Source organism: Camponotus vicinus, unplaced genomic scaffold, assembly GCF_025532165.1.
Source record: "Camponotus vicinus isolate PSW18456_S1 unplaced genomic scaffold, iyCamVici1.0 SCAF_8, whole genome shotgun sequence".
NCBI lineage: Eukaryota > Metazoa > Arthropoda > Insecta > Hymenoptera > Formicidae > Camponotus > Camponotus vicinus.
In genome coordinates, this window is record NW_028141980.1 from 13,692,208 (window position 1) to 13,719,002 (window position 26,795).

Sequence of the window (26,795 nt, forward strand, 5' to 3'; positions counted from 1 at the left end):
CATCGAAGCCGATCGTCTGATGGCTTCAACGTTTGAGCTTCCTTGGAACAAGCTCTCGAGATCGCCACGTCCGACGAATAAATTCTGTCATGGGACTCTTCCTCTCATACTTTTTTTCTATCATATGATATAAATTATATACAGCGATAAGAGTCGCGAGACAAGACAAATTCTTTTTACGCACAATTTCGGACATCGAGATACAGGAAAATACGATCCATTTGTTTCGAAAGCAATCCGAAAGTCCAATCTTAAAGCTTATAAATTTCAGAGAAATATGGGTGTAAAAATTGATGCAGTTTGTTCTGGTGAAAAATTGAAACCGAATCTATAGTATTTAGAAAATAGATTTAAGAGAATGAAACAGAAATAAATATAAAAAAATATATTTTTATTTTACAAGAAATGTTTATCCGTACAAAATAAGTGCTAAAAACAGATAATAATATTAAAATAATGGTAATAATCATAGAAAAGAGTGTCCGTGCGAGAAATTACAGAAATTGTTCTAATTTCATTTTTTGTTGAACTCTTTCTTATTCAATGAACGTTTCCAATTTTTAGTGGGATAGATATTCGTCGATAGTCCATATATTCGATGATAGAGTCTGTATCGATTTGATCGTGCTAGGAGTGGTCTGAAATATGCTGTCGTCTTTCCGAAATAATGATATTACTCCCTTAAGTACAACTGTCGACTAAACTCAAGGAATTTAGGTTAGAAATAAGATAGCTCCTATATTTTTTACATTTTATATTAACAGCATTCTATAAAACAAGAATGTAAAAGATGCAAAATGTATTGCATAATATAAAAGAAATATTTTTTTACCTCATATATTTTTTATTTAAAATCTTTTGCAAAAGTTCTATCATTAATTTTAATTAATTTTTTAATTAAATCTATGTATATAAATTGTCTTTTTTATATTTCTTGATATAATATAATGTTAAACACACTTAGTTTTTTGCTCACAAGTTAAGAGTTTAATTAAAGAATGATTAAAAAACTATCGCAATTCGAAACTATAAGTCATGGTCGGTTTCGACTTTCGGTTTAATTCTCGCAAAGTGCTCGCTGCGAGGTCGTGTTAAATGCTGAGACAACGATTCAATTCTTCAATGGAAGACGGGATTTAATTTCAGTATTTACGGAGAGATTCAATGTCGAGAAAAGGAGGGTGTTACCGAGGTTTACTCCCTCAGAACCTTCGCGTGCGGCCAACGTCGTCGGCGGAGGAACAAACTACCCGTTCGGTGTCAAGGTGAGCGTGCAATCAATACATATATATATGCCGCGGGGCTGTTAATTTTAATCCGCGGATCGCGTGTACGGCCTGATACAGACGAAACGATTACGAGCACTTTTACAACCCACCCTTCCTCCCACGCAAGTTCCTCGACATATACTGCATTCGAAAAGCGGCTTTCCGATTCATACCGACAGTACATGGTATATTAAAACGATAGTTTAATTTTAACAAATTTTTTAATATTTTGACAAAGAGTTTTTTGCAATTAGAATGTTGAGGTACTAATAACAATCAAGCCAAAATTCATTAAGAATAAAGATTTCCTCGTAAAATAATTAAATAGCAAAAAATTTCATACTTTTAAATTCAAATAGATATTTTTTTTTTAAATCTGAGATTTTTTAAGATTCTATGGATTCAGTTTTTTCTCTCATTTTTTAGTTATAACACATATTACACTTTTATTTTCAAAATATTCAATATTAAATGTCAAAGAGCAAACAAGTATATAAGCATGTTCGAAAAGTTTTTTTTAAACAATAGTCGATTTCTTTACACGTGCTCATGTTTAATGTGTCTTCACATGTAAATTTTTCGTGTAAGCAACATGTTTAGATTACCATATGTTTGAATGTTCTCTTCTCTTCCTACTACATCACCCATAAGATATATTCAGCATTGGTCCTTAATTTGAATAATAATATCTTATTTCTATATATTAAAATAAGAACAATTAATTTTGCGACTCGAGGATAAAAGAATAAATGTTCTATTCCTATGTAGAACATTTTCTTCGTTATGTTCTCGATCTGAAAAATGAAATTAGCTGTTCTCTTTCCAAGATATAGATAAAGATTTTAAATAAATAATTAATGATTTTAATCAATAACATAAGAAAATGTAATTTTACACATGTGTGAGGAAATTTATTATATATAATAATAACCTGAATTTTTTTAAATTCGCTAATTAGATAAAAAAATATTGTTGTCATAATCAAATTATTAAAGTCTAGAGCAATAAAATATATTGTAATACAAAAAATGATAAAATTTAAAGAAAGGATTAAAAAAAGGATTAAAAAAGAAAAATATTGTAAATAAAAATTTTAATTTCAAGATATTCGTGCATCTTGGATACTGTATTACAGTACTTTATCACCCAATAAATCCCACTGTACCATGAAACACGTTCTAACGTTGCACATGCATTTTGATACACCCGGTGCAGGTACGGTATCCAAAATGCGATCAACTGTAGGGGAGTTCTTCACGTGTTAAGCGGCGCACGAAGTAGCGTTTGCATATTCAGAAACAGATAACGCCACCCAGGCATACGTCTCGCAGACGTCTCCTTCCCTCTGTGTCTTTTCGTATAATTATACTCATGGCGCCGAATGTCAGGTCGTTTCATTGAAATACTTGGACAATGTACTTATATATTCGAGGGGATACTTGTATTAGAATAAAATAGTAATTTAAAATAAATAAAATTAACATTGTTACCTGTGCACATATATAGAGAGATAAATTAATAAGAAATAATATACATAAGTTATAAAATATAACAAAAGTAATAAATTTTTCATTTCATTAAAATAAAACAGATACCAGATTTATTCATTACATATTGATTTCGCTTTTTGCTACTTGCAAGTCCGTTAAAAATGCGGGTCTTACATATACATAGTTTGACTAAAGCGATTCCTGATGGAATTTCACGTACATTTACGCGATGGATGGATTCGATTTGCGCTTATGTGAATCGTAAATCAACTCGGGTCTTGAGGAATCAGTTCTGTGAAATAAGCTTTTGATGAATGGTTATTAATAACTAGATGTTATCGCATAAATGTAATGTCGCGTTTGGTGCATCACATTCAGTCTTAATCGCGCTGATCATTTCGCATGACAAATTTCACCTATAATTGTGAAACGGAGTTTAATGAATTTCGGATGCCACATTTCTCTTTGTCCAATCGATCGATTTAACATTTTCTGGTAATATTAGACGAGCTAAGGACGATAATTTACATTTCAATGCGATCGTTAAGATCTATTCACCCAGATATTGCTTAAAAAAGGGGCTTTCATCACGAATGCCATTTTATTTTAACGTCTCACAGTAAACAGCATTATATAAACATGATTGCTCTTTAAATTTTATGAATCTTTTTATCATACTTTTTATTTGCTTTTTAAAATTAACTTGAATGATAACTTTATTTAGTATTGTTACTCGAAATAAAATACAAGAATCGGGAATGTTTAAATATAGTTAGGACACATTTAATGGCCCCGCGCTTTTTAGATAAAGCGAACTAGTTTCGAGGGGTCGTAAAAATAGCATCGACGGCGGCGTAATTTTTCGAAGTAGCAATGAAAATAAAAGGGCTCGTGTCTAGTAGGTGAAGTAGGTATGCGGTATTTCTGCCGCCTGTCTAACGACCTTCTGTAACCCCGCTTTATTAGTGCGGCGTCGGAACGTTAATCTTGGGGATTCTCCACGAAAATGCCTGGAATTGTTTATTCCGCGTTTTCAAGCCCGTCCCGACACAAACGATGCTATGGGTCGTTTATTAACCCATTTTATCCGACGTGTCCATGGCGCCGTCTGTCTCTCGCCTCATGTTCGTCCCCGTTCCGGAAAACCGAGATCCACCTGACTTTTGTCGGGGATTAGAAATGAATTACGTATATTGCTACGCAAGCTGTCCTACTGGTATGATCGCAATTTCATTCTATTGTACAGATAGTAGAGCAAGAAGCTTAAGAGAGACGGCGAAATATCTATAATATTTATAGCTCATGAATTGGAGCAGTTAAAAGTTTAAAGACTTGCAAAAAATGTAGCACTTTAAAGATAAAAATACATAATACAATATGATTTATATTATATTATCCATTTTTCAAACATTAATGAATTTTTTAAATATATTTTCCTATTTTATATATCTTTGTATTCTTAGATATGACAATGAGATCTGATTACAGTACTAAGCTTCAAGTGTTACTATATCGAGATTCGAGAGCAAATATATTGTCAAACTTTTGCAATATCAAAGTTATATTATGAAACTTTGCGCGTTAATAACGTCTGATGATACCTGTGCCTTAAACTACTGGCTTTAAACGTCTACGATAATATGTCATCGTAGCGTAAGAAAAACTGATCATATCCGCGAAAGACTCTTAAAAGAGTTTTCACTCAGAAAAGAAGAGCGCTCATATTCTTAAGTGCTAGGCTGTCAATATGACTCATGAGGCGGAGGTGTTTAAGGCTTTCGACATCGAGCGTCGAAAGCAACGGATGAGCTTGGCTTATACTGCTTATGGGATTTTTTTTACTACGATATTTTATCGTCATAGCATTGAAAAGATGTATGTCAAATGTTAATTTGTTCGTACGATTTTTAAACTGACTTTTGATAGATTCAGGAAACATATATTACGCGTTGATGTTTGCAGTACAAACATTTATTCCGATGATTGATTGATTTGACAAAAGATTTTTTCGTTTCTCCTTCGACAGATATAATCAAGGCAGAATTAAATTCGAAAAACCATATTATAAATTCATATCATTAATATATGAAAATCTATAAAATTTGCGTGCTATAACTTTGATATATAATTTGTATTTTTAGAAATTAAAAAAAAACGAAAGTTTAAAAATAAATTATCTAATTGAGAAAAAGGGAGACACTTGAAAAGAAAAATTTTTTTTATTTATCTTAAAATATTGAATTTATAAAGAGAGATTTGTAAATTGGGCTTGACTTCTTCTAATGTTTATAACGTTTATTATAAAATTAGAATATAATGTGTATATATAAATGAATTATTATATTAATGTTAATATAAATTAATATAATATTTTATATTAATATAAATTTAATATAAATGTATTTTTATATTTAATATTAATATATATTATTTAGGAATTGTATTCTAAGAAATTGTATAATAAATAATACTCCTAACAATAAGAAATAAATCTTTTTGCTCTCGTATGGAACACAGCGGGATACAAATACCTTCTCTTGTACCTCATTCAAGCATCTCGCTCTATTGTGTATATCCCGTGAGAGACATCTTAATGTTCGCGCACTTCATCTTCTTTACTGTCTTACTGCTCTTATCAGGTTTCGCCTAGTATCGTTATAAAGATGCCACAATAAATACCACAACAATGAAGTAAGAGCACCTATAAAGATGCATTATCATCGTCTTAATTTTAATGGGAAATACAAATATTTAAAGACGATGTGTGTTGTAAGCTTCATAAATAAAGGGATTCTAATTTTACTCTGAGAGAAAAAATTAAGTTGCATTTTTCACGATTAAATATACATTATTCATTTTTTACATAATTAATTTTATTAATTATAATGTTAATATATAATAATAAAGAAATAAACCTTATTATTTGAATAAATATTTGAGATTTAAATAAAAAAGTACTTCTCGGAGATAAATACTTAAATAAAGTCACGTTAAATTATTCAAGGAATATTAATTTTACAATCAATTATATAATCAAAGAAAATTAAATTCCTCAACGTTAATCAAGGCGTTAATTGATGTTATAATTTAACTTATAACTAACAAGTCAAGCAGTATTAAGTTTCTGTACATGAATTTTAGCAGCACATTATCAGTTAATTTCCGGCTAATGACTGGTACAAGCCGACTTCGCGAAGTTTGATTGCTGCAAGTAATTAAGGCATGTCGAAGTTGGATATCGAATCGGTATAGCCGGTTTAAACCTTGCGCATAATGTACGAGAGATATAGAGAAACGGGCACGAGAATCTGTCCCAGTCGATCGATGTAACGTGTATTCCATGCGGGCAATACGCACGTACGCACGCGGGATCGTTACACGTGGAAACCCTGTATTTGCACATCGAGTTACAATTCCCGAAAACAGAGACCGAACACGATATGAGCAGCCATACAACGCGTCGCGTGGCCTTCGCTTTTCAAAAGACCCTTTTCGCCCCTTGGATCCCGAATAACATATCGCCTCTTGAATCCTCGTATTATCATGCTAATTGGCATTCTGATGCATTACAATTCCAGAATTATTAATATTCTTATTTCCGTTATCAACAATGTCTTCTATAAAATTATTCCTTGCAATTAAATAAGAAATATATATTTTTCTTTAATTTTAAATATTTATATTGGAGATTTTTAAGTATTTTTACGCAATTTTTTGCATTATAAAGCGAGAAAAATATCACGAAAATGATAGAAAATATCTTGATATGTAGCGCTGGCGATCTTAAAGTCAACATATCGATGAGACATTCATGTGCACACGTGTGTCAACAAGTTTCGAGGAAAAAAGTGAACTACTATTATCGTGACACTTGGTAAAGAGATGTCCTGACGCGATGCACGTGACTATGTAGAGTACACTATGGACGGATATGAATACTATAGATTTTCAAACGGAGACACCTGCGTGGAGACGACGTCAATAAATAACAAGAGCCGCCTGTTATCCCGCCTTTTTCCTCCCCCGCATTTCCCTCATTTTCCCGCTTTTATCCCGATGGTCGACCTTTCCATCCTGAACTCTGAAATAGCCTAACTATATTTAGGACACTTCGACACGGTTGTACGGAAAACTCCACGCTAGTCGAGCACCCACACCTTTTAGGAGACGAACTTACGACCTCGTTAACATCGACGCGTTAATACTCGGCGTAGCGTGTTAATGCGTTCGTAACATATGTGGCAAAAAATAAAGCCATAAACACTCGCGCGATTATTACATTATGGCGATTTGGTCGTGAACGTAAATTTATGTCTAAAAGAAGGATATTGAAACGATGTTGTTGTTATCTATAATCTGCAAATATGGAGCTCTTTCAAATCTTTTTTATAAATTTAATAATAATATTAATTTCAATATTAAATTTCAATAATATTATAAAAACAGAGAGATTCCTTAAAATTTGCAACAAATTACTCTGTGATTCTAACTAGTAATTTGATTATAATTGCTTTAAAATGTTGACAACTAAACTTTAATTATTATAATTAACGTCAACTTTCTAACAACATTAAATTACACACTGTATAAAACATTCTTTGTAAATAATTGAAAAATAACTAATAATCGCAGAAGCGTAGAATTTTACATTCTATCTTAAATTTTAAACTTAATATAAGCCTATTATTTATACAATATATAAAATATTATTATTTGATTTAAAAAATTGTAAAATAAAAACATATTTTAAATCATGTATCATATTTACATTAATTTTTCATTGATTAGACATTTCAATTATTGATATATATATACATATATATATATATATATATATATATATATATATATATATATATATATATATATATATATGTATATATATATCAATATCATATATATATATAACATTCTCCCGGGTGCAATCAGGAGGATGTTATTAATTAATTCACATTGCTCGGATAATCGAGCTTCTCATCCGCAATGAATAATATTACGAGCGGAATCGTAATGCTGAGCTCAAGTAATTCGCTTACCGTACGTGATACGCATTAAGTTTTACGGTACACGGGAAATTGTTGTATATAATAGTGCGACAACACGCTCGGTTGCATTTCGCGGTAACAAACTTCTCCAAGAACCAAATTTCCGTAGATATATATACTGCGGAATATAATAAAATCATTACATGGAAATAAACAAGAACTTCGAGAAGCACTCTCCTGGCAGAGCATGAACATATGGTGGTTATATAATTTCGTTTTTTTCTCTCAGCGCATCTCGCAATTTCATACTCGCATCACGAGTTGGTTACTTATTAAAGAAGAATTTTTCCCTTTTCATCTCACCCATGCAATATCATTCATCATGTCACCCTTTGCAGAGACTCTCATTTCTCGCGACATTTATTTTTACCCGACGAGATAAAATCGTATGGCGCAATTTTAGCTAGATTAAAAAATATGTATATTTCGTGATACATTGTTAACCATTATATCTATCTACTTTTGCACTATTGGCAATGAGCAAAAAGAAAACTAAATGTTTGCGCTAAAAATATTTTCAATATCATAATATTTTCAATGTCATAATAAAATGAAAAAGAAAATCGATAAAACAAAATAAAATAATTTATAGATAGATCGAAATAATATAACTTTGTTGTGTGATTCGACTCTAGTCAAAGCGAAAATAATTATTTCGAATTTTACGCCATTTTGAAAATATAAAATTAATTGAAAATTTAAGGAAAATAAAAAATTGTTGAATTATTTAAGCCAGCAGGATTCTTGGCGTTCAGATCTAGATTGTCCTATTTTGTAATAGTCATAAAGATGATTACGCCAGCTTTAGGATCTTGTGATTAAACTTGTATGCCAACCGAGTCTCGGTCTTCGTTAAATACGCAAACCGACGAGGCGAACGTAATTTCTGCACGCCCGGTAGTGGAACTAATTTGCGCGGCGTTCCTTTCTCGTGCCGGGTCAAATAAATTAGCCGAATAAATTATGAACAACGGCAATTGTTCTCACGGAATGCGTTAATTCAAATCGGATCGATCAGATTGCGGCACAGCGCGTTAATTTTCATAACGAGAATTCATGAGCAACTCCTAAATGGTTCGGACAACATCGATTTTTTTTCGTGCCCGTCCCTCCATCTAATGGTCGGGATATAATTGCTTTTAACTCGACTTTTATGTTCCATTCTTGGTCTCGCAACCAAGTCACAAAATTTACAGAGACCGCATATTGACGTGCTTTTACCGGCAATAAGGTGCCGAGGACTTAATCAAAGTCTTAGTAAACATGGCCCAGTTTCATATCGCGATCGCCCCACGACTGACTGCTTCCTTAATTTTACCACCACCCGACGAGCTCATTGGATGAGTTAATTAATGTTGATATGTCATTAGTTATGTTAATTTTGAAAATATAAAGTAAAATGAAATACAAAATCTGGATAAACGCTTTTATACTCTTGCTAATAATTTATAAGTCTTTCATATTGCATTATATTTTTATATAACTAATTTTACTTAGAATTATTTATTATTATTTTATTCACACAACCATCTTTTGAGAGATATATATTTTTTATAAATCCTATATATTTTGATTTTAATATTTATCTTATTTTTAATATTATGTGCATACACAAATTAAGAATAAAATGTAACAAACTTAAATAAGATATATATATTTTTCCTGTGAAAGAAAAATACTTCTATATAAAATTTATTTCAATTCAGTTTTAAATTTCTTTCATAAAGAAACAAATTTTCGTAAATAATAGATTTTGTGTTGTTTTTATATCTATGCAATAATGCAAAAGATTTTAGCTGAAATCATATGATATGAATAATATATAGGAAAGCTAAAATATCTTGGAAAACAAAATTTTTATCGAGAAAGAGAATTGTAGTTGGACTCTCCAAGAAATTATAAACGTCTCCAAAAAATTATAAATTAAAAAAAATGTAAACATCTATTCAATAAATTTTAATAAAATATATGTTTCGATATATCTATAGATTCTATATCCATAGAATCGCTTACAAATTAGAAAACAAATAATTAAGAATAAAGAATAAAATATAAGTTAATATGATAATAAACTGTAAAATTAAAATAAAAGATAAACTATAAAAAGCATCGCAAATATATTATCGGATATGATTTAATGCACGTTAACAATATAAAAATATATTCGTAGAAAAATACGGAGAGAGAATATTGAGATTTTCATTAAGAATAAAAGCATGCACATACCTGCATTGCATATGATAAAATGGGACGTCAAATTTTGACATTTGAAACTCCGAAACAATCATCGCGGAGAGCTTATTGTTATAACACGTCCTATGTGTGCGGCTTTTCTTGGAAATCGGAGATCGCAGGCTGCGCCCAGCCACGTGCGTGTGATTGAATCCCAACAATTGTGTTGAAATTGTGAAATTGATTACTCTTGGATGAAAGGACGGTTTTTCTCTCGTTTTTTCGTCAAAACACTTCGTTGAACACGCATATTCCTGAATTTATCGAATTATCTCTTCACTATGTATCTATCTATGCATGTGTACGATCTGAACTTGATCGTATTATCATAATATATACATATCTGCATTATTTTTTTAATTTCGTGCGCTTATTTGTTTGTATTTTCCGTGTCATAATTTGCAAATATCGAGCAATAATATTATAATTCCAATTCAAACAGTTATTCTCATTAATATTCTCATTAATTTATTATTTATAATATTAATTTATCATAAGATATTATCTCATTAATTTATATAATTTATATAATTATAATATTAAAGAATCTCTTTTCACGTAATACACTTGTTTCTAATTTTATACGTTGTGTAACAATATATTGTGATTTCTTGAGATAAAAAAGTGAACGAGTAGCTCATAAATATGATTAATTTATAATTCCTGTAATTCTTAATCCTCCTTTAGCACAGGACAAAGCGTGACGTTGCTAAGAAATCTTGAAGAGTTAGCAAAAATATATTCACGCGTAGAAAATTTTCCGCCGCGTCGCGGCGTGAAATTAGGCGATGTCGCGTGACGTCACAAATTCCTTTGACCGGCGATCACTTCGCGTTTAGTGCCCGCGGCGGTCGAATTGCGTCGCAGTTGCTCCGCGTCGTTTTTTATCCATTTCAGGCGAATGTATAAATCGAAATAAAAGTATACATCAGGGAGTGGACTCAGTTTAAGGCCGTAGTCTCGGAATCGTCGCGATAAATAGCGTTTCACGATCCTCGAGATCGCTCGATCCTGTGACCTCGTCGCCATAAGTATATTTTCCGATACGTGTATTTTTTTCGCGCGCATTTCGGCGTCATTTGCTCGATCGAGTGTCTTCCAGTATTTCGAAAAGTATCCGAGTATCAATAGTTATTCGCGAGTATCGGAGAAAGTGTTAAAAAAGATCGCGAATTCGGAAAGAAGGAAGGGAAGAGCGAAGGGGGGGACGCGGGGGGGGGGACGACGCTCCTTGAAATATTACGTCTTCCCGATACATCATTATTCTCGCGTATTTCGGCGCAAATTGCTCTCATCACGAGCATCGCGAGACCCGTGGCATTTCGAGAAGTAGCCGAGTGTCAAAGGGATACTGCGAATATGAATGGAAGTATTCAAGGGTCGCGAAGACGCAGAAAATTTTCCGCCGCGCCACGACGTGAAATTAGGAATTTGTGACGTCACGCTGACGTCACAAATTCCTTTGACCGGCGACCACTTCGCGTCCAGTGCCCGCGGCGGTCGAGTTGCGTCGCGGTTGTTTATTTCAGCGCAATTTGTTCTCATCACGAGCATCGCGAGACCCGTGACATTTCGAGGACTATTCGAGTATCAAAGGGATACTGTGAATATCAATGGAAGCATTCAAGGATCGCGGAGACTCGTTTGAGGAGGAAAGGAGGGAAAAGCGATATACGTGCTCGAGATTTCATTGACATTCGGTACTTTTGCTCGACCGACGAGTGTTCCCCAGCATTTCCAGGAATACTGAAGTGTCGACGGGTACTCGCGAATATTGAGGAAAATATAAAAAATCACAGATTCATCGGAGATTTGAATTGGAAAGGGAGAGAGGGCCATTGAAATATTCGCGTGGGGTCAGTGCAGAAATTCATGGTCAGTGCGCAGGCGTCGTTCCGCCATGACATTTTTGAAATTCCGATGTCACCGGAAAAATGCGATGCTTTTAATAGGTTAGAAGTGAATGAATTAATCTATGGACGTCCTGGTATGTTAATTAAAAGTAACCGACCGTGACCGAGTGTGATTGAATGTGATAAGTGCAAAAAAAACATGTGGAATAGTGCGATAAACAATCATCACGAGTATATCGGATAAAGCAGAGCAGCAACCTGATGAATGAAGTAGAGGTTAGGAAGCAAACGCAGTGGCGGTGCATCGATTCCGTACTGTGAGTTTCTTTATCACTATACAAATTATTCGGAAAATAATAACTGTTATTTTTAGGAAAATAATAAAAAATTATATTGCATTTGTATACGTGTGTATAGAGATATAAAAAATTTCAGATATTAAGAAAATAAAACTTAAAATAAAAATAAAATTAAGAAAATAAAATTAAATTATGTAGTTAAAATGCTAAGATTAAAATTATTTTATCAATAATGAGAATTGAAAGTAAATAAAGTAATTTTAAATGAATATAAAAAAATAAAATTAATATATGAAAAAGGGAAATTTATGAACAAAGCAAATATATGACAAATATTGGAAATATATGTATAATATATGTGACACTTTATATTAATCAATATATATCAATTTTCAGATTTAACGTTTATTCTTGTAATAAATGATAACAAGAACAGTCAGATTAAACACAGACAAATTAATTTTGTTTATTATTTTCCGAACAATCAAGTTTACTTTTATATATAATTCCAATTATCTATTCCATTTAAAATTCGATTAATTTACTCTTCTTCACATCTTTCTCGAATTTATATAATATATTTATATGCAACTATATTGTATTTATTTAAAGAGCGAATGGAAACAAGTATTTTAGATTTGGCTCGTGTATCTAACGATATTTATGCTACCGGTGCACTTGATGTGGTTATTAAATCATATGTTCCGCGCGTCTCTTTGTACCATACATCATACCTCTCCTATTGAGTTTTCTAAAATAGTTCGCTGATGCAAATTTCACAAAGTTGAATAATATTTGAAATATAAAATATACGACTTTTTATTGCTATAAGAATATTTAAATTAAAAAATATTTATTTTATAATTCGAATTAAGTTTTTAAAAATATTTACATTTACATTTTTTAAGATAGAGATTTTTGAACGGTTGCCTGCACATTTTTGCAAGATATCTAAAACAAATATAAAATTACAAAATAACATTCAAAAAGTTATTATGAGAAAAAATTACATTTATGAGAAATGTTTGTTTTTATTTTTAAAATATGTTTTTCTAAAACTGTAAAAAAAAGAAGAAAATAGGAACAGATATCTTTATATTCTTCGACTAATTAGTATCGTAATATAATATTTTGCCATTTTCATGTCGACGTATTTGTTCGAGACATCGTGTAGGCGTTGAGAAACAAAACGTTGTTCGTTCTTAGAATAACAGGTGGAGACAATCGACGTCGTTTGAATTTTCCGACACTCATTAGAGACGTTGCACAAATGTCATATCATTAAGAGTTAATTTCTTCCTGTATTTATGAAATGATAAATTATATCACAAATTCGAGAGAGACTGAAGAGAGATAAATTAATAAAATTTTATTCTATTTATTTGTTCTATTTATTATGTTTTATTTTTATGTCTTACAATCACTAACTGAATCATCAATCTCAAATAAAAATATGATTAATATAAATATTTATGTAAAAAAAACTTTATAATTATTTGCATAAGTATTGCAAAACATCATAAAAGAATTTTTTATTTTCTGAGAATTCCTGCAAGCAACTTTCTCCTTTTCTCAATTAACGATTTAATTAGACTGGTTTAATTAAGTTTAGAAAAAATAAAAAAAGAGGAATATTTCCAACATTTTCTTTTTATCGAGAAACTTGTCGAGAAGTTCGAAATTTCGCTCGCAATTAGAATGATTGCGACACTGAAACGCATTAATCTGCGGGGAAAAGCCACTTCGAGTTGTGACTTTACGTTCTGGGATATTCTTTAACGTGGACTAGCGTGTGGCTCGGTGTCAGTTCGGGGAATTTAGTTTCCGGACGCGCACGCGTTTGTCCTCTTCGTGGTTATATCGAGACGGACGGATACGGTCGCAGAGTGATGTTGACAGATGGGGGGGAGAGGTAACGTATGCGCGCGACAGTTTTCTGTGTTTGCTCGAATATATATGTTTCGCACGATAATGTTGCGGATGCGCGAAAATGATACGGTCAACAACGACGTACAACAATGTTAATTTCGTCAGCATTATGTTCGTCTTGTGTAAACGCGCCGATCGAACTTGGATCGAAAGAAGTTAAGTTTCTCTAACGTTTGCGAATGATTGTCGGGATATTTAGCGTGACGAGCTATCCATTAAAATTTTACTTCTTTTTTTATTTTATTTTGAGATTTTAACTAGCGCGAAATATGTTTTTCGTAAGTGAGAGATATTCTCTCATTTATCAGACTGGTCGTAAATAATACAGTTGGAAATCATATTTGTAATAAAATTTTATAACTTAATCTTGCAATTTTTTAATAAATTGGTTTGTCGCACGACGTTTTTATGAAGCTTTTTATATTTTCCATAAAAATATACGATTCGTTTCACCTTTCATTTTAATCCCGTTTACGATCAAATCATAAATAACAACTTGTCGATATTAATGATAATGTAACAGTGTTTCCGCGACAATTAAGAGCGATTGTATAGCTGACAATGTAACTACCATTATATATCAACGTAGAAATCAGCGATATTTTTTAATTGTGAGATATTTTCATAATTTAAAATACTACACAACATAATATATTTATTATTATTTTTTTATATTATTATATTATTATTATATTTCATTTGCTAATTAAAATTATTGATCATGATATGTACGAAAACTGTAACAAAAAAATTTTAGAAGTGAACGAAAAGAAAAAAAATATGCGTAGGAGATACATGAAATTTTTTTAAATAAAAAATTTTATATATATATATTGAAACTTTATCATTGCTATATCATACTAAATTTGCCACATGCATTATTTAAACTGCAACATTCAGAAATTAAATATTCCGTACGGAACGTTTAAAAAATCACGGTGGACTTTATATTTATTCTATTTAATATATTCCCTTTATTTTATTAAAATGCAAACGCGATGAAGGTGCGGTTCTTTTCGAAGCATATATACATATATTTCACAGTGCTCGAAAATGCCGACGTTTCATGATTCATTTCTGCTCGTCTTCCCGCGAGAATGAATATCCGTGTTTACAAATGAGATTAATTCTCGGCGGCTCCTCTCGTTCGCGCATTGCGAGATTTATATCCCTTTGCAGTGGTACGAGTGGATCTTCGATCGGACGTGCGTTACCGCTCTTGCCTCCGATATCGCCTGCGTAAATATTAGAAAGATGCGAATTGTTTGCGCCATATATATAGCATCGACTATGCGGCTTATCGTGGATTCTTCCAGCACACTAAATCCTCCTATTGAAAAGAATGAGATTTAACACTTCGGGGATGATTCTTTCTTCTGAAACGGTTGCCATTGAGAATACTCTGTCAGCACGCTAAATCTTTCTTTTACAAGAAAGATTTAATAGTTTCTATTATGAGTATTATTGTATTTCTATTGTGATTGTATGAATTGGAAAAATAAATTTAATGCAAGCGAAAAAGAAAAAAATCTACAGATTTTACATTAAATTACAAAATATTTTTTATATTTTTTTTGCTAATTAATTAAACAATTATCAGTAATATTATTGAATTGATAAAGATCAATTTTTATATGTATTTGATCTCGGATCATGTTCGAAATTAATTTCAAAATTAATTTTTTCACTGAGACTTCAATATTAACATTATTACATACTATTATTTTATCATTATACTGCTGCCATTTTACAGCAGTATGTAATTTTTGTAGTTGGCGGTAACCCAGATTGGGCGAAACTTTGTTCAGCTCCATCAGGTCACTGAAGTGTTACCGTGTCTTTTCTAATCATTTTACGTGTATGTGTGGCCGAGATACACGACTTGCACCGTGTCGCGTATCTCGCGAAAATGGATGATTTCCGTTGGGAAAACCATGCAATAAGCTTGTTACATAAAAGCAAAACGCTGAAGAAGCCTAACGAAGAAATTAATAGTCTATTATGAAGCCCTTGACAATCATGAGACTTAAGCGGATTTAACGTGGAAGATAAAATTAGCGACAGATAAAATATAGGGTGGCAAAAAATAAATTCAATTTTTATGAATTTTTATCTATTTAAATAATATATAAAACGATATGTGTACATTAAAAATTTTGAAATTTTCAATACATATATTTTAATTGCAATATAATTGAAAAATGTTAAATAGTCAATATTAATGGAATGCCTCTATTTAAATGCGAATTTTTTTTTGGACACTCGGTATAGAAAAGCCAGGTGGAACATTATTCGGCAAGAAAATTCTGTTTACCGTTTAGGTCGACTCAGCATTTGCATGATGCCAACGCGTGAAAAATATAACCGCGAAATTTCCACGAATACATTTCCATACTTTCTTATTCCGTTATTGTAGACTCGACGTATCAAATTTTTAGAGTAAGATTTTTTAAATCATGATACACTGTTATATCAATCATCTCGTTCATGTTTGAACAGTTCAATGTTATATTATCATAAGAATATTACATTCATCGTCATCATTAAATATTACGGTTTAATTTAATCATTTAACTAATAATTTAATTACATTTTGATTAATTATATTTATATTCTCTGATATATTTTTTAAATAAATATGCACATGATAAATATTTCGTGTTGTTTGACTTCTATTGTTTATTAACTGTTGATTTAAATATTATTCATATATGGTTTAAATACTGTTCATATACGATTGTTTGCAAGAATTCAATTGCTCATTTCATAGTCTCGTCGCGTTTTAAGTTGCCTATTTATTTCTGCGACGTTCCATTTAAAGTAGAAAAGTCTGGTTAAAGGTCAGATGTTACGAGACAATAAAGGTTACCATATTTTCTACCGATGTTTTAGTTCAGATATATCGCGTGCGATAGTTGTACCCATTAACAATATCTACCTTCTTGACTTAGAAATTCCAAGTGGGAAAAAATTTAAATAGATATTCCTAGTTGTACGTGACTCGATTATTTTTTCGCAAAAGGAGACTTTACCGTAGGATATTTATCTGCTTCGTGATATAGTTATCGGGCCCACACCCGAATTTTATCTCAACAGATATATCGTTTATCGTAATCGTGGATCACGTAATCGTGTATACGTAAGTATATAAAAATATCACGTGTTTACAAATTTTAATATACCAGAAAATATAAAGTTTACGTTGTACAAAAATTTCTAAATTAATTGAATAATTTTAAGTTTTATTTTTTAAGTAAAAAAATTTAATGTAGATTATTATGTTATATAAAACAACTTATTAGGCGAGCAATTATATTTGTCAAAATTATAAACTATTGGAAATAAAAAAATATATATATATGTAATATATATAACATATATTTTTTATACATTATACGTAATATCATAAATGAAAGTTATTTTTTTATTGTAAATATTTGGCAAAAAATTATTATATAAATGTTTACAATACGAAAGAATTTTATAAGTGATGGTAAGAGAATATTTTTTACACAGACTGAAGCATTATATAATATTATATATAATATTATATAATGCTTCAGTCTGTGTAAAAAATATTCTCTTACCATCACTTATAAAATTCTTTCGTATTGTAAACATTTATATAATAATTTTTTGCCAAATATTTACAATAAAAAAATAACTTTCATTTATGATATAATTTTTCATAAAAGAAATAAATGGGAAACATACATTTTTTAAACTGCAGCATTTCTGATCTGTATAAAAATAACAATGACATTAATATTTTTCTCTATTACACGAAGATGGGGGAAGAGGGAATTTAATGCTAAATCATCATTTACTATACTGTACGTAGTTAATTAATAACAAATGTCAACGGTGGCCGGTGACATACCGTGTATGTCACACATGCGTTTTCGGTATGTGGGTTACGGGGTGTGGCGTCAGCCACCCCTCTTGTGGGACCGACACACAGGATGGATTTTTACCTACATACGTGTCTTTGACTCTTTCGCGGGGGGAGGAAGATAGTCAGATTAAATTACAACGACGCGCGTTGTAACGGGCATGGTGTTCGTGTCGAGGAGGCGAGTCCCTCGATTACATTATCGCGCGGTCCCATTACATCATGTTAATAATACCGTATTCATTATGAGCGTCGCGGTGCAAACAATGCTCACTTGGAGTCACGTAATCGCCTGCCAGCAGCGTTTCGATAAAGTCGATGCAATTTTCCGCAAAACGTTCTATTCAGACGCGCATCTCTGACAGAATGATGATCGTGATAATAATCTCGTAAAATGTACAATTTTATGGCGAGGCGATCGCACGCCCTTCGTTTTGTTATGATGCTAACGATAACGATATCGACACTTTACATGTCCCAAAATCGCTCGCGATGTCGATGTTGATATGAAAGAATGAGATGGTCATGTATAATAATTAATATCCTTGCTGAGGATATCGAGTGTTAACTCCTTTTGCTGCATTTTAGAGATCAAAGAGATCTATGTAAAAATTTATGTCGCATGTAACTTTGTTATCGTGCGCGTTGATACAATTCTAGATATATCAAATTACTGATGGTTTCATGTTGTTCCGTATTATCAGATATACTGACACGAATACAATGAATTCATGCGTTATAAATTAGGGCTGAGCGGGCAAAAAGTAATGATTATATTTACAATTTTAAAGATGTTTATTATTATTATTATTTTGATTACTGGAGACTTTTTAAATATTAAATGTATGTTTGCTATTTTTAATAATGATTAATTTTATAATAGATTAATTATAAATTTTCGCATCGTGTATGGAATGTGAATTACACTTTCTGTTGTTTATATTATATATAATTACGCATATATATTATTAAATATGCATTAAATGATACAACATTACAATTAGAAAATTATTTGATAATTAAGATACATACAGGATTGTGTCTGGATGCGTAACCGCATGCAAAATTTGCAAGATGCACGTATCGATTATGCACAGGTCTTTTCATTACTGATGCTGATGCTATTATTGAACACATCCCATCTTCGCTCGTTACTTGTGGAGCTTTATCAAATTAATGAACGCGTTGTCTTTGTATCGTCGGTATTTCATGACATGCATTAATATTCTTCGGATGTAAGCTTCGAGAGACGAAGCCTTTGTAGAAGAGATAGCAATCAACATTACAATATCCCTCGTCATACTCGTAAAACGAGGGATATTTCAATTTCATAAGCACATCCACTGACGTACGTCACACACGAGCGATAAGCACTCGCGATTACGTTTAATGAACATACGTGGTCGTTGGGTGATATAGTTTTATGTTTCGCGAAATGTCACGAGAAGGCCAAGGTACACGACGGAATCTTCTTCGAACTGTTTATTTTATACCGCGATTAATCTATACAAGTACTTGATGCTATATCCCGTGATTGTGTGCACGATTCAAGTGGCTGTGTTGTTGTTCGATTCGGAGTACTGCTAAATTATAATAATAATTTCTGCCAAACCTTTTGATGAGAATTTGATGAAGAGAGATTAGAGAAATACGCGGAAAAGTAAAGGACAAGTTGGTCGAGGTTAAGGCCAGGCACTTGCATGCTTCGAAACAATAGCTCGAGTTTTATTTTCTACTATACTTCGTGGTATAAAGTATGTACATGTACATGCATAGCGAATATATCGGTCGATATGTACATTCGCATTATATATAATGGAAAAATAATAATATTATAAAAATAATATCATAAAATAATTATTTACTTAAATCGTAAATTTCTTTTCTATTTTAATTTAGTTTATTTTCCAACATTATTAATACTGATTTATTAAATTGTAACTTATCGTTTAAACATGTAGTAGTAAAATAATTTATAATTTGCAGATACATGTACAGAATTCAAATGTCAATTCAAATGTCAATTCAAAAGGTTGAAATTAAAAAATGTAGAGATTAAAAAACGCGACAATTTGTTCATCTCATCGTATCTAAAATGATACTATCCACTTTAAGCTCATCCTTTATAACTTTTATTGTCCTCGTTACATTACTTTTAATATGATGAATCGCTGAATCTCTTTATTCTTAGTCAAACAGCAACCTGTCTGATTTTAGTGCATATATTCGATTAAATCTTTGTCGACCTTATTTCTTCAGAAAAGAGAAAATATGACTGCATATTTAAATCATTTTGGAATAATAGTAAAAAATTATTTTACAAAGAATATTTCTGGAAACTATATAATACTTTCAAGACGAATAAGTCAGGCATAATTTTGCTCGAAAGTTAATTTGTTAGATATTTCTCTAATGTTTCAACATTTCATGATGGAGTTATTAATTTGATTAAATGTTTCACATACATGCATATGTCGCCCAACGGAATTGTACTATAGTTTTTACTTAGCAGATAATTAAATTAAACCATGTAATTCTCTTACATATAATACGCGTAATATTATTTCGCGTGCTTTGCAAAATACAATGTGTAAAAATAACGGCCAAATGATTGCATTTGTTAACAGCAATTAAATATTTTTGTGTCAATTTATTCGCCCAAATAGAACACAATGAGATACAATAAATGTTACGAACAGAAAAGGAACAATTAAGAATTAAGAATATTATGTATACTTGATACTTTGCACTTCCTTCTAACAATAAGATTCGAATCTTTTTAGTCTTTCTGGCATTAACTCACTGAGAGGGAATAGCATTGATGCAATAATTCATAAGCAACAGTCGAGATGGAAAAATAGCGTATAATTTCGAAAAAATTCGTTCTTGCAGAAATGTTATTTATTTATTTTATTTACTTCTGTTAACCTAGTATCTGAAATAATATTACATCTAGATTTATGGTCTAGAAATTAAAACAAGAATTAATTTAAAATTTACCGGTACGATGCACAATGGTTGTAGAATATGTATGACGTTGACCTATAAAATATCAATATATCCAAATCCTATAAAGCAATGATCAAAGTAATTATATTTTAAAAATTATTTATTGCACATTAAATTTTTCGCATTTTTTAAAACAAATATTTAATTTGAAAATTACACAATTAACGAAAACATTTGTTTCAGATGTAAACTTGCGTATGAAATATGTGTGTGTATATGTATTCATAGAGAAATTTAATTCTTATATAAATAATTTAAAGAATTTTTTTGTAAATCTTGAACAGTAATTGTTTTCTATAGTTTTTCTATAAAAGTATTTTCTATAAAATTATTAAAAATAAATATTTTTTTGTAATTAATATCAAATATTCCATATTTTATATTTCGAAATAAAATTAAGATTCGGAATATTTTATACGTATCATATATTACGCAACGTAATGTAAAGTGAATCGTTATTTCAAATATAAACGAATAATTAATTTTGTTTTTAACAAATAATATATTAACAAAATTATAAATTACTCACCTCATGATTGTTCCATCGTCGCCTCCTGAACTTTCTTCTCCTTTTTCTGCTACTTTTTTATGGCACATTTCACACAACACTCGCGAAAACATAATTATCGCGTACGCATTGATCACATATGACATTTTACGTACTCTCAACATTAATCGCACACGATGCGTATTTTATTTTGTATTCCGATCGAAGACCGCAAATATCTCGTTTACTATGATCTGCCATTAGAAAATCACGCGATCGAATTTACACAAATCTCTAATGTATTCTCTCTGTATATTGTCTCTATTCGTAATGAATAATATGCAATACACGCACTTCATGGCAACTTAATATCTTTTATAAAATACAAGTAATTCTCAACGCGTGCGTTTCGTGAAATAATACGATACGGAATGTATCACTTTTGTGTATGTTTCGGTCTCGCCGCGAGAATGACAATAAAGTCAACCCCGCGTCGTACGTAAACAAAGCATGTTAAACTCTGGGTACGCGACGCAAATATATGTATTACGACGTATGCACGATTGAATGGCTCATTGAAACGCGATAATATATAATCGGAAATTTAATCATCGTTGAATTTAATAAATAATTTTTGCGGCAAATGGATAATGCGTTATTGTTTATGATTTGCGTTATTGTTACAATTTCGTCATTTTCGCTGTGAAAGCTGTATTATTATTCGCGAAATACAATCGCAATAAATATTAAGCGATCATTTCTCGATTATTACACTCTTAAAAAAATAATCAGTATATATTGAAATAGTTTTACCAGTTACTGATACAAAAACTGATCAATGACTTGTTTTTGTATCAGTAACTGGTGAAACTGTTTCAATATACTGATTATTTTTTAAAGGTAATTATATACGATCATTAATCTACATAAATTAATGAATATACTTTTCGCGTGATTATTGCGTCTCAGTTAATCATGTATAAAATTAGGTAGTATAAAATGAGTCGTATAAAATTAGGAGTTATACGTCATAAATGTTCGGAAATGTTTATCGTGCTATGTAATGTTTTCGTACAGTGGACTTTTTGTTAGTCTTGCGGCAACACTCGAGAAGATAACGTTCCATGATGTATTATTTCTTGGAACGTATTCTTTTGTGTTTTATAATATAGTTAAATTATCGTAAAAAATATGCATATTATATACTATTCATTACGAACAGAGTGTTGTGTAACTTCGATCGTGCGATTTTCTAATGGCAGATCGCATGTAATAAACGAGATTTTTGCGTTTATCGCAATACAAAATAAAGTACGTATCGTGTGCGATTAATGTCGGAATTATGTAGTGCCTTGCGATGTATTCCACAATTCTGCCATTGTGCATCGTACCGTGAGCGTTATTATACAATAAGTATTTTTTGTCTTAATTTCTAAATAATGAATCTCGATATAATATTATATAACACATATCAATACGTAAAAATTTGAATTGAAAACGATATTGAATATGAGGTCGCAATTAAGTTTTATATCACATTTAAGTTTTATTCTTATAAACTGTTAGATATGGGATATATTCTAAAATTTGCGAAACAACCAATCGAGAAAGAAAATTATTGAAAAATTAAATAAAAAATTTAAAATAGTTTAAATTTGAAATGTTTTCATTTTAAATAAGTTATATGTTTGCATTTTAAAAATGTTTGAAAATGTGTAGAAGTGTTCATGTTTATAAAAAAACTCTAAAAGATTGATATACAAAATATATTATCAATTAATTCTACTTGATCAATTAATTCTACTATATTACTAATTAATTTTACTAATAATTCTGCTATACTAATAATTCTACTAAATTATTAACAATTAATTCTACTTGATGAAATTCAATGTTGAATCAGTTATTATCGATGTGCACATTATTATAATTATTATCAGGGGAAATACACATTAAAATTTTTATTTTGTATATATTCCTTTTGGATTTAATTTCGAAATTTCTTTAACTGTGAGTTACATGCACGCACGCACGCACGTATACACGCACATCAGTTTCCATTAATCAAACTTAATTGTAATAATATATTTTCTTATATTGGAAATTGATCCATTCGCGTGCATAATGCATACGTGCTTTTAGATTAGGTTGCAATGAGGGTGAGGGCTGCTTTTAGAACCCGTCTTTGATTAACGATTTCAGTGTGGCACGCGATGTTTGATTTTCTATTTCGACCTGTAGTTTGTGACGTACATTAATTGTCGATTGCATTTGCTGGCAAACCACACGAGAAATTTACATTTCAAAGTTTGAACGCGATAGAAAGGATTACTGATAATTTCCCTTTTGAAACATATATTATATTCATAGTAAAATCAATAATAGTACGCAATAAAGTAAAATGGATATGAAAAGAGTATGCGATTTTTATATAAATCAATATATTTTATATAAAATATATGGATATGTACAAAACTATTCTACGCGTACGAATATTGAATTTAATCAAATAATTAAATAATACTAAAATATTAAATATATTAAAAATAATATAAAAATTATAATATTTATAATATAAATAAAAATAGCATAAAAGTAATATTAGCCTTAACGAGATCATACATTTTAGAAAGTTACTTTACCCAGAAAAATAACAACAGTTTTTTCTTTTGTATCTGGCACCTGGCAACCGTAATGCCGCCGTAAAATGTATTGCCGGCAACGTAGTCCGTAACTTTGCGGTGAGAAGACTCGCGCCAGACGTTTTGCGTGCTCTACCGCGTCATTAATAAGGAGTCTTGTCATTCTCATTATTATTCATACGATGACTTGACGTACGAATGCGAAATGCCGTACCTCGTGGGGAACGCGATAAAATTTTTTTACCGCTCTTCTAACTCGTTCAACCGTTAATATCTTGGATTATTAATATCTTGAAATCATAAAAACTTGTTGCTGATATATTCTAGCAATTTAGCATTATTATGCGAAAAACTAAAAGTAGGCTATCTCATCTCTATTAGCTCAGATATATTATTATAAATTATATATATATTATATATATTAGAAGTACCAATAATAACTGAATAATAAATCAATTATTCAGTAATAAAAACAAATTATATTCTCGTGGAAGATTATGATTTATATGCGCAAATCTCATTTTATAGTTGACATTTTTACCGATTTTTCGTTTGACATTTTTACCGATTTTTCGTTTGAAAAAAAATTGTGAATGTATTTCACTATATTTCGCAATTCACGCTATTATTGCTTTCGACACATGGTATCCTTTTTATTACAAGATCGTTGTGTGCAACGTTCATTAATTACTCGCATAAATACATATGCGTGGGTGAGTGTCGGATTAACATTTATTCGCGATACTTTATCATTGACGTAACAGAGTTTCGATTATCGGTGCAGCAACTCAACGGTAGTATGGCATTCTATACCGGTTTGCAAATAAAAGTGTATCATTGCGACGAGGCAATAAATGTCGCAAGTGACGCTCGCGCGCTTCAAAAGGCTCCGCGCGACGACTTGTACTTATCGTCCTTTCCCGCGGGGTTTTATCGATAATATCATGAAGGGTCTCTTTCAGGGTCTCTGCCGACAGTGGACGCTATTGTGCGATGGACCGTCGTTGCGATCTAACGTCCTAGTTTCGCTTGGAATATCGCGTGTCGTTTTACCTAAGAATTCGCGGAAATCGAGATCGCCGAAGAATGTCACGCGAAATTATACCGTTTTCTATTTTGCACGAAAGACTTTGCGAAATGCTAACATTTCCCTCGTCGCCCTCGTTATCTCGCTCGCAGCGATAACTCATCGCGATTTAACAAATCTGCGCCCATCTTTTTTCTACACCTGAACTTTATACTTGTCCGATTATCTATAATTTTTCATATTTCGTGATTCTGTATCGTATCGTGCTAGATAGTTTCATATTTCTTATTATTTTGCGGATCGAGTGCTACAAATTTTATCTTTTTCCTATTGTGTACGCCGTCGTAAGTTCACCTCTACAAATTGCACAGTAGTTCTCCATACATCACTTCGCATATCTGTCGTTAATAAATGCACATTTGTCTCCCTATCTCGCGAAACTTTATTAGCTCTTGCACATTTAACTTCCTGTCGTCCGGCGCACTTCAATCGCGTGTGCTCCCGCTGCTAAATTACATGTTTGCATGACCCTTGGCAATCTCATAATTAATTTCTTGAAATGACGCGGTGCCTCGTTAATTCGTCGAGAATTTTGACGCGTAAGAGACTTCCATTATTTTCGAGCATCCGTTAGGTATATTCGAGTTGAGGAAAACGTCAACAAACGGTCGTGCAACTCAGAAGGGTTGAATTATAGTTTCGTGACCTCAATGTGGCAGCAGAAGCGCAGCCAAGGTCGCGTTTGAATGGTGCATTCAATGTCAACGACGAACGTGGACGCGGCTTTCTACGGCGAAATCGATGCCGAATTTCGTTGGCTGGCCGGTTGACGAACGTCGTAGCGTGACTCGAGCAATAAAATCGGCGCAGCTTTGCTGGAGTTCTGCACAGCGTCTCGAATTGCGTGGGCGAATTGGTGGGATCTACCCCTGCCGCGTTCACCCTCGCTCCGTCATCCTCCCTCTGCGTTAATGCGTCGGGATCGCGGCAAGAAAAGAAGTAAAAAGCCGTATCTCCGGGAACCGTCGATACCAAACATGGAAAGATATTGATACTGTAATAGCATCGAATAGCATTAGCTATCTCTTTGAAATTGAATTTGATCAAAAAAAAAAATTGTCCCCTTTCATCCTGCGTCTCATGCAGTCGAGATCTTTTTTTTTGTAGTGAATTTAAGTCCTTTGGCCCTTCCTACAATTTTCTTTACTCTAAGCAATAATTTTCAAATATTCTATTATTTCATATACAATTATAATTTTGAAATATAATTAGGAACTAGTAATAAATAATAAAGATTATTTGAATAAAAATTATGTATTTTTTAAAGATCTAGATTTTTAGAAAATATTTTTTCCTAAATTGTTTCCTGGTAATTTTTTGAAATTCGAGATATAAACTTTATGGGATTAGAATATTCGATCATATTTAATTTGAAAATCTTGCTTTCGGTTTTCGTAATGGCTATTTTCAGGATTACGTCAAGACTGACCCTGAAAAATGATTGTCCTTCAGGGATTATATCGCGATAGGCTATACTGAGAACTGTCATACGGTTCAATCTCGTCACGCGTGACGTATCGGGACGAATGGTTGGCAGAAAATACGGTCGTATGCGAAAGGCC

The 26,795-nt window shown here is 31.6% G+C and overlaps 1 protein-coding gene across 4 annotated transcripts in view; it reads right to left on the reverse strand.

Annotated features, from left to right (window-relative positions):
- The window catches only part of Ret (protein kinase receptor Ret oncogene), a 56,142-nt gene that overhangs the window by 25,764 nt on the left and 3,583 nt on the right, over positions 1–26,795 (reverse strand). Inside the window, exon 1 of one of the 4 annotated variants that reach the window (XM_083106159.1) lies at positions 21,547–21,685. The exons of the other annotated variants lie outside the window; for them this stretch is intronic. The gene's annotated coding sequence lies outside the window, so the exon portion shown is untranslated. Of the gene's footprint in view, positions 1–21,546; positions 21,686–26,795 lie in introns of those variants that run through there. 4 annotated transcript variants of the gene reach the window in all.